Raw genomic sequence first — 10,634 nt, forward strand, 5'->3', positions numbered from 1 at the left:
TTTCTCTTTACTTTATTCCTCCAAATGTTTTATAAAACAGTATTTTTTAGATGACTTTTAAATCTCTTCCAGGTGTAAAAATAAATTTTAAAATAGTATTTTCTTATGTATAGTATAAAATATTTTTTTCAGAAATCTCTAAGTTTACATAAGACAAAATTTATTTCTTGGTATTGTCCCTCTAAGTTAATTTCATTAAGTCTTTAGGATAAATATACTGTGTTCTCAAGGTGATTTTTTTCTTTGTTCACTTGTTTATTCAACTTACAAGAATTGCTATTAACAAAAGATAAATGTTCTTATTTCATATTCTAGCCATATTCATTGCATCAGTAAAATAATCATTTTAATTTGGTGATGGGAGGTGAGCAATGAGCTGTATTTAGAAATGACTATATTTACTGAAATAGTGTCACCTTCTTTTTAGAATTCATCTTCTCTTTCTTGTATAGTTTATTACTGTAGCACTATTAATTTATCACTAGTTATTAAATATACTATCCAAGGCAATCTACAAATTCAACACAATCCCTATCAAATTACCAACGGCATTTTTCACAGAACTAGAACAAAAAATTTTACAATTTGTATGGAAACAAAAAAGACCCCGAAGAGCCAAAGCAATCTTGAGAATGAAAAAATGAGCTGAAGTAATCAGGCTCCCTGACTTTAGACTGTACTATAAAGCTACAGTAATCAAGGCAGTATGGTACTGGCACAAAAACAGAAATATAGATCAATGGAACAGGATAGAAAGACCAGAGACAAACTCACGCACCTATGGTCACTTAATCTATGACAAAGGAGGCAAAAATATACAATGGAGAAAAGACAGCCTCTTCAATAAGTGGTGCTGCAAAAACTGGACAGCTATATGTAAAAGAATGAAATTAGAACACTCCCTAACACCAAACACAAAAATAAACTCAAAATGGATTAAAGACTTAAATGTAAGGTCAGACACTCTAAAACTCTTAGAGGAAAAATTAGGCATGACACTCTTTGACATAAATCACAGAAAGATCTTTATTGGCCCATCTCTTAGAGTAATGAAAATAAAAAGAAAAATAAACAAATGGGAGCTCATGAAACTTAAAACTTTTGCACAGCAAAGGAAACCATAAACAAGATGAAAAGACAACCCTCTGAATGGGAAAAAATTATTTGCAAATGAAGCAACTGAAAAAGGATTAATCTCCAAAATATATAAACAGCTCATGCAGCTCAATATTAAAAAAACAAATAACCCAATCAAAAAATGGGCAGAAGATCTAAATAGACATTTCTCCAAAGGAGACGTACAGATGGCCAAGAGGCACATGAAAAGATGTTCAACATCACTAATTATTAGGGAAGTGCAAATCAAAACTACAATGAGGTATCACCTCACACCAGTCAGAATGGCCATCATCAAAAAATCTACAAACAATAAATGCTGGAGAAGGTGTGGAGAAAAGGGGACCCTCTTGCACTGTTGGTGGGAATATAAATTGATACAACCACTATAGAGAACAGTATGGAGGTTCCTTAAAAAACTAAAAATAGAACTACCATATGACCCAGCAATCCCACTCCTGGGCATATATCCTGAGAAAACTATAATTCAAAGAGACACATGCACCACAATGTTCATTGCAGCATTATTTACAATAGCCAGGACATGGAAGCAACCTAAATGTCCATAAACAGGAGTGGATAAAGACGATGTGCTACATATATACAGTGGAATATTACTCAGCCATAAAAAGGAATGAAAATGGGTCATTTGTAGAGACATGGATGGACATAGACATTGTCATACAGAGTGAAGTAAGTCAGAAAGAGAAAAACAAATATCATATATTAACCCATACATGTGGAATCTAGAAAAATGGTATAGATGATCTTATCTGCAAAGCAGGAATAGAGACACAGATGTAGAGAACAAACGTATGGATACCAAGGGGGAACAGGGGTCGGATGAATTGAGAGATGAGGTTTGACACATATACATTATTGATACTATGTATAAAATAGATAAGTAATGAGAACCTACTGTATATCACAGGGAACTCTACTCAATGCTCTGTGGTGACCTAAATAGGAAAGAAATCCAAAAAAAGAGGAGATATATTTATATGTATAGCTGATTCACTTTGCTGTATGGTAGAAACTAACACAACATTGTAAAGCAACTATACTCCAATAATTTTTTTTTAAAATCACTAGCTATTAGTTAATACTACCTTTAATTTTACATTATCCTTATGATCATTATTAATGCTAGTAATTACACAAAATATATATTAATTTTTGTTCAGCTATATGCCAACACTTTAGGTTTTCACAAATCTCTATTTGCCATTTTAGTTGGGAAATTGATGCAAAGGAATTTAAGCATCTTATAGGAAGAAATATAGCTAAGAATGAAAGCCTAAACCCTAACATTACATTGTTCTTAATTCCTACCATAGATTATATAAATCCTCATTAAAATCTTTTGCTGATTATATTTAATATATATACATATATTTCTTTAGAACTAAGAAAAAGAAATTAGAAATCTCATTTTTGTATATAAACCTATAAACTATATATATGTAGCTACATATACATAAACTTTAAATATGAATCTATGGATGAGTAAAATTATCACTTGAATAAATTAAGAGCATTCCTCCCCCCATACACTTAGTTTTCTATAATAATAGGCATACTATTAAAAAGTGTGATGTGTTGGTTATTCACATGAAAAATATTTGCTTTTTGCTAAGTTAGTATCTAGATTTTAAGGCTCACAGAATCATATACAGGAAAATAAAAGCTTATCGACTTAATATTTAGCATTTGCTAGGACATTATTTTAAAAGATATATTTTTGCATTCTCTTTAACAATAATACTTGCATCCATAAACAAGCATTCTAATGGGAATGGATAAATCAGAAATAAACAGATCAAGTCAAACCAGGGTCAGCAAACCTTGCAATTCATTATAATAAATGCCTGTCAGCAAGCATACATAAAAGTGTAAATGTCAGGGCTTCCCTGGTGGCTCAGTGGTTGAGAGTCCGCGTGCCGATGCAGGGGACACGGGTTCGTGCCCCGGTCCGGGAAGATCCCACATGCCGCGGAGCGGCTAGGCCTGTGAGCCATGGCCGCTGAGCCTGCGCGTCCGGAGCCTGTGCTCGGCAACGGGAGAGGCCACGACAGTGAGAGGCCCGTGAACCGCAAAAAAAAAAAAAAAAAAGTGTAGATGTCATTACTTGGTCCTTAATAGAGAGACATCTATAACACTGTCTCCTTTTCACTACAGCTGGCACCTCTGACTTCACATTGCAAAGGCAGATATGTGCTGACTGCAGCAAAGGCAAAGGCAAGATGGAACTAGTGTGGAATTGCACAGGGTGCAAATATTATTACAGCATTTTTGTTTACTGAGCCTCCATCTGTTAGGAAAGCTCAAGTGATTACACACAATATATCTTCCTGGACATACTCTTTGCCTTTCCTTTCCCTTGTCTAGCCCAAGTTTTCTTTACGTCAGTAAAATGACTCTATGTTTACATACAGAAAATGATCCAGCTGCTGTTTAAAACAACATACTCCACTTTTGTAAAATGAGGCAAAACAATTTCTGCACCATTAATATGCACACACATATATACGCACACATCCACTGGGGGCGGAAATAGCTAGGACTGGGAGAAGGTTTTTATGATCTTTTAACCCAAGTCTATGAATGGGTAGTGAGGTGTCTGAAATTATAAGTAGAATATTTGATATACACACATGTTGTAGAGAAGTTAGATAGCTGCTTTCTATAGAAGTCACCTGCCTTCCACGAGAGCATTCCTCATCCCACAAGAATGAGTCTATATGCTTTGTTTGTACATTATCCCAGGCCCATGGCTAAAGTTGATTATTCAGATTCTCCTTTCCTATAATTTGGAATTAGGATTCAGAGACAGTGAGTGAGCGGCTAGAGGTTTATACGTTCCGAAATGTAACATATACACTTATGTACATTATAAGGCCATATCTCTCAAAGTGAACAGAGAAACAGCGAAAACTGTTTATTCCACAATACCACAGAAGCAGAGATAAAAGAGAGTGGATTCCTGAGTACTTTCCATATTCTAATTGAGTCCCTCTGGTTGAGGGCTGGTTTCATTCCTGTGCTTGAGTTCTGTGAGATACTCCAGTATATAATTAAGAAATTCATCATATCCTTAAGCTGCCTAGATTGTTGCAGTTATGCACAGTAATAAAATGTGTATTATTTGGAAAGGGTGGGTGTGAAAGGCCATTGTTTTGAGTCCATAACCATTTTTAAAACCCTGCAAGGATGATTCTCTGGCTTTGGGGTACCATAGTATTCCAGGTCCACTAGACAATGCTGGTAGACAGCCACCTTAGCTTGCAGAATACAATGACTCTTTGGAGTTCCTCTATAGAGGAAATATTATAATGCTTTACTATGAAAATAAATACATGCTCTTAAAATAAAACATTAAAAATAAACAAATTTACTTGGGTAAAAAGACAAATACTTCAGGAATTTGGACCAAATCTGCATTTCACCGTACATATTTTGCTGCTTTCTGGGTATCAAACAATCAGTTTGATTCAGTTGATTTCTCATCCCTGAGACCGATGTTTCAGAATTAGAGCAAAATCCAGTGAATCCAAGGCATAGATAAGTCAGCATGTCAGAGTATAAAGAGAATGCATTTTTGAGCTAGATGGCTCTAGTTTCAAACCCCAGATTCTCCATTAACTATAGGCTTGCTCTTGGACAAGTTAATTTATGGCTGAGTCATATTATTTTCCCTATGAAAAACAGGGCAAATGGATCACTATGATAAATAAATTAAATGAGATATACTTGTCATGTGGCTTGAATGGTACTTGATACATAGTAAGTACACAGAGCATGTTAATTCCTTTCCCTTGCACCCACATTTGATAACCCTTAGATTTAACTCAGGATTTGATGCTAACATACAGTCAAGTTAATAAGGCTGGAGAGTGGTGACAGAGGTACTCACGTGTTCATGTTCCCTAACCTACCGTTCCCATAGGCCCCAGAGGTCTTTCAGTGTTATTAACGCTAATGAAAAAGAACCATCTTATTCATTCCAAAATCAATTTTCTTTATGTATCTGTCTAGAACATTACCTATAACAATAATAAACACCAGCTATTGATCACTAACGAGATAGTCATCAGCTAACCATTATATGATTTATTACAAGTAGTATTCATAGCAACACTCTGAGTTAGCTATTGCTATACTTATTTTAATACTATGAAATCTGAGGCTTAGGTAAGTTTCTTGTTCAAGGTAACCAGCCAAAAAGTGTGATTGTCAGGATTCAAAACCAACTTTGTTTGGTTCCAAAGTCAATATTATAACCTGCCTCCTTTGTATCTAGTCCATTAAAGTAATGGTGCCTGACTTTTCACATTTTGACAAGAACCCAGGAGAGTAATAGAGAAAAGTAGGTAATTCTACCAAACAGCATTAGGAAAAAAAAAATACAGTTTATCTATCTTCTCTTTTTTCTCAACTATTATTTCATAATGTCATTTTATGATATATTTTCCAGTTTCAAAATTGTAACAGCAATCATTTCATTTTGATTTTGTTTAATTTTTCTTAGTTTTTATAGCTTATGCCTCTGTTGCTGAGCTAATATTTTTGTTTTATGTTGTGTTTTCTTTCTTCCTTCTTTCCTTCTTCCATCCCTTCCCCCTTCTCCCTCCTCCCCCACCTCTTTCTTTCTTTTGTAATTCTAGCCCATATGAGCAAAGAAAATAGTTACAAGTGGGCTAGCATTATTTTTACAGCTTTGCAATTTTTCTTTCTGTCTCGTCATTTGAAAAGTTAGAGAACAAATTAGAATATTATGTTTAAAAATTAATTCAAATATTTGAATATCAAAAGTTTACAGAATTAAATCATTTATTCAGCAAATATTTATTGAATGTCTACTCTGTACCATGTTTTGCTAGATACCGGAACAACAGTAAGAAACAAAATAAAGTTCTTGACCTAACGGATAAATAGACATAAACAAACAAGTCTATAATCATGTTAAGGAATGATTGGTGTTATTTGAAAAATAAATCATACCACTTCTCTATAGTGGCTGTGTCCAAGGATAATCCATACCTGTTTTGGTCCCCTTAAATTTAGCCCTCTTAATCAATCTGGCCTACTCTGTCAAAATTACCACAATGCCCTTTGAGGACTCCTGATGTCTTTCTGTCATCTCAACTATTTTGAGAACCTAACTGAAAGTGAATTCAAATTCCCTCTCAAAGGCGGCTGCTGGGAGATAAATAAATAAATAAATAAATAAGTGTGTGTGTGTGTGTGTGTGTGTGTGTGTGTGTGTGTGTGTATATATATATATATATATATATATATATATATATATATATATATGCCTGGGCACCATACACCACATTTATTATTTTGGATCATTTAATAAAAGCTAAGAAGTTTCCTGAAAATTGTATGGCAGTTGGGGAGCAAGATTTCCCAGAGCACACAGACTACATTATAGATAAAGAGACATTCATTTCTGATGAACAACAGGAAGAGCTATAAAAAGTTGATTTTATGTGTAATGTCAAGGCAAATCGTAAGATGCATGAGTGAGATCTGTGGCTTGGAACAAAACAAAACTAGGCAACCGAAGATTAATCACAAAAGACAAGCTAACTGGAAAAATTATGATTTCTAGTTAAAACCATAATTCCCTATCTTGACTACTAATTTTCACACTGATTACGCTTTATTCTTGTCATTGTTTCTAAAAGAGATGACACACCATGTTGTAGAAGTGGTTGTATGGGCCACCTAGATAGGTACTTCTGCATACTTCTACTAAACTAATTCATTAGTTATGTACTTTAGAAAGACATTTTATCTAGATTATTTCCAAGAAACACTTTCTTGTATGAGCTTTACGTGAACACCCTATTTAAAATACCAGTTACTGATTGTTGTTTCCATTACCCTGCTGTATTTTTCTTCGTAGTGTTTTAATTATTTATATTCCATATGTGATTGTCTGTTTATTGCCTGTCTTCCCCACTAAAATGTAACCTCAACAATTGCAAAGACTTTACCTTATTCACCACTTCCCCCCAGCACCTAGAACACTGGCTAGCACTAGCAACTAAGTGAATTTTTGTTAAATAATTAAAATATAGAAAAATAACTGGTTTAGAATATGGAAGTCATTCTATGAATATTGAGGTGCAACTAATTAAACGTTTAATTTGAATATAAATGTAGACTAAACATAACAAAAACACTGCCATATTACATTGTCTTTCTATAATAACTCCTATAATTTCCTTAGTATGAACTGGCAAACAGTGGGAACTTAATTGGTCTCCACCCATTTTCTTTTCTTCTTCCTGGTTATATATTATTCATTTAAATGACTCTTTCTGTGTTTCAATCCAAATTCCCAATATTTTCTTGTTATTTTCAATACTGCATTTTATAATTGTTCAGTTTTTTTCGGGCACCTGGATATCCTGATGTTTTCATTTCTTTTTCTTGTTGTGTACATCTGCCACACCAAAAATGTGGAAGAAGTGACTATCCCATGATGTGTATTCTCTTAATACTTCATGTTATATATATATATAAATATATATATATATATATAATATACACACATATGGGAATGGATTTACCCAAAGTTCTTTCAAAAACATTCATACTGCAAGATAGCATAGGGTTTGAGCTATGGCTTCTGAGCCAGACAACCACATACCCTTGATAATTACTTACTTTTCTGTGCTTCATTTTCCTCTTCATGCAAATGAGGATAATGAGAGCTCCCATCTCACAGAGTTGTTCTGAGGATAAAATCAGTTCATGGAAAAAAGATGTTTATAACAGTGCTAGACACATAGTGAAATGTTAGTATTGGGAGATAATGCTCCAGGGAGCTCTCATGTTTCTGCATGTTGTGTGAGCAGAGGCACTGACTGTTTTCTTCCAGACTATCTTTTCAAGGATGTTTGAGAGTGAACAGCCTTGGAATATTGAGATAGTGTCTCCCTCCTGATAAAAGGGAAGATTTATTTACTGTCCATAAAATAAAGATGTCTCCCTCTGGGCAAAGTGTTAGCAGGTTTGCTGAAAGCTCATTATAAAGTTTGGGTTCCCCTTAGCTTGGGATTCCTCAGCTGTGATGCAAACACACTGTGTGCAGACATAACCCTTGTTTTCTTGTGGGAATTGGGACTTGGAGAATAGGCACAAGAAAATATTGGTACTCTGGCTACTACTAATACAGTAAGCAGAAAACTTTCTCTTGCCTCTGACTCATATCTTCTCCTAGCATTCATGAAAAAATGGTGATATACCTTGTAAACTAGCCAGTAAAATTAAGGGTCAGATGCTTCACAGTTCTTAACAGTCAAAAATGTTATTACTGTTATGTTTTTTTTTCCCCTAGTTTGTGTATAACTTTCTAACTTTGAGCAAGAAAAGTGTTTCTGAGATAATTTTAACCTGGATAGTTTCCCCCCATTAATCATAAGCCCTTTCCCCTTTATTTTTTGAATCTTTACAACCTTCCTGCCACTTACTATAGAGAACCTGGTATTAAAAAAACTGGAAACAAACTGCTAATGCTAGTTTCTGTTGTTTCACCATTTCCTACAAGCTACATGTCAATTACCATACTCACAGTCAATTTTCTAATTCTGTAAATTGAAGCATTTTCAATTTATCAGTAGTGTGCAGTCTTCTGAGTGGCATTTTTCTTTCTTTGCTGGATTTTCCTCATTCCACTATAATCTCTGTTGCCTTTTTTACTACTTTACAATCTCTCATGCTCATAACACACAATTCTTTATTCAAAATACTTACCTTCAGGTGTTTTAAATGTTCAGAAAAGTAAAATATAGACAAGGACTGCAGGTTTCTATTCACCATCTGAGCAATGGTGCATGAACAAAGTCAACAATATTAATTCCAAGATATTTTATGATGAAACTTCTGTGTTCTACATTTCTTTTTACTCAGTCCTTGATTTCTAATGAAAACTCTCAAAACATTCTGCAAAATGGTTTCAATATAACTCATTTAGTCATCTGATTATCAGTATTTTATGCTTCACATCAGCATTTATAAACCTATCTCTTATGGCGTTTCCTGTACATTAAACCATGATAGAGATTACCATATCCTATGATTTCAGCAGCAGTTTATTAAGCTCTTTAGTAAACATAACTCAGCATATTTAAGGTTTTTGAGCTATTATTAAAAGGGGTGCTTTAAAATCACTAGTTAATTTTTGAATTTTTTATTATTATATTAATAATACAATATAAAAATATAATAATTATTGTAACTGTATTTATTATTTTGCTGAATTTGATTCAAAGACAAATTAAGAATCTGAATCATTTTATTTGTAAAGATAGCTTTGTCCCAATATTACTTAGGGTCGATCTGAAAACAAAAGTTAAATACTTCTCAAATTTCTTTATTTCCCCACGAACACCATCACTCCCTATATCTTACACAAACAGAAACAGCACACACATGCACACACACATACACACACTTCACAAACACCACCAAAATCCACATGGCAATAACTAAAAAGAAAGATGGAAGACGGCTCAGGAAGTAGAAAGTATAAAATATTTAATTCTGTTTCATGGACAAAATGTATAGTACCTTGCATATTATTATATAAACCTGAGCAATCTGATAGGCCTCACAGGTAGATAGTAAACCAAGTTAGTGAATTCTTTGGGAAATTCAGAGATGACTATTGTCCCCAAAGCTGCTCTACGAGGGAGTTCATTGATCAAAATCTTTAATTCTCATTTGGGTTTACTTTCATATATAATGTTAATGCCAGGAGGATATATTTTCCATCCCAGGTTTACAAACCTACAACCAGGATAAGGATCCTGTTGTCCATTCATTATATTTTGGGGGACCTCTCCACCATTCCTCTTTACCCCCTGGATCTACTGCCTTGACAGATTTTGTTGTTGTTCAGTATTGCAGACTTTTTTTTTCTTGGAACATGTTTTTTTTCACCCACCTAAACTTAACATTTTGAGCTAATATTTTTCTCCATAATAATCTCATAGAGTTTACATAAGTGATAAGAAATACACACAAAGATGCTCAACATCACTAATCATTAGAGAAATGCATATCAAAACTACAATGAGGTATCACCTCACAACAGTCAGAATGGTCATCATCAAATAATCTACAAACAATAAATGCTGGAGAGGATGTGGAGAAAAGGGAACCCTCCTACACTGTTGGTGGGAATATTAATTGGTACAACCATTCTGGAGAACGGTATAGAGTTTCCTTAAAAAACTAAAATTAGAGCTACCATATGATTCTGTAATCCCACTCCTGGGCATATATCCATAGAAAACCATAATTCAAAAAGATACATGCACCCCAGTGTTCACTGCAGCCTGTAATCCCACTCCTGGGCATATATCCATAGAAAACCGTAATTCAAAAAGATACATGCACCCCAGTGTTCACTGCAGCACTATTTACAATAGCCAGGACGTGGAAGCAACCTAAACGTTCATCAACAGACAAATGGATAAAGAAGATGTGGTACATATATA

The 10,634-nt window shown here is 34.2% G+C and overlaps 1 long non-coding RNA gene across 3 annotated transcripts in view; it reads right to left on the reverse strand.

Moving 5' to 3' along the window:
* LOC114486021 (uncharacterized) overlaps positions 1–10,634 on the reverse strand; it is a 133,607-nt gene that overhangs the window by 87,953 nt on the left and 35,020 nt on the right. For 2 of the 3 annotated variants that reach the window (XR_008616990.1, XR_008616988.1), the window contains exon 3: positions 7,798–7,865. The exons of the other annotated variant lie outside the window; for it this stretch is intronic. This is a non-coding gene — a long non-coding RNA (uncharacterized lncRNA). The remainder of the gene's footprint in view (positions 1–7,797; positions 7,866–10,634) is intronic. 3 annotated transcript variants of the gene reach the window in all.

The sequence above is a fragment of the Physeter macrocephalus genome, chromosome 4 (assembly GCF_002837175.3).
Source record: "Physeter macrocephalus isolate SW-GA chromosome 4, ASM283717v5, whole genome shotgun sequence".
Taxonomy (NCBI): Eukaryota; Metazoa; Chordata; class Mammalia; order Artiodactyla; family Physeteridae; genus Physeter; species Physeter macrocephalus.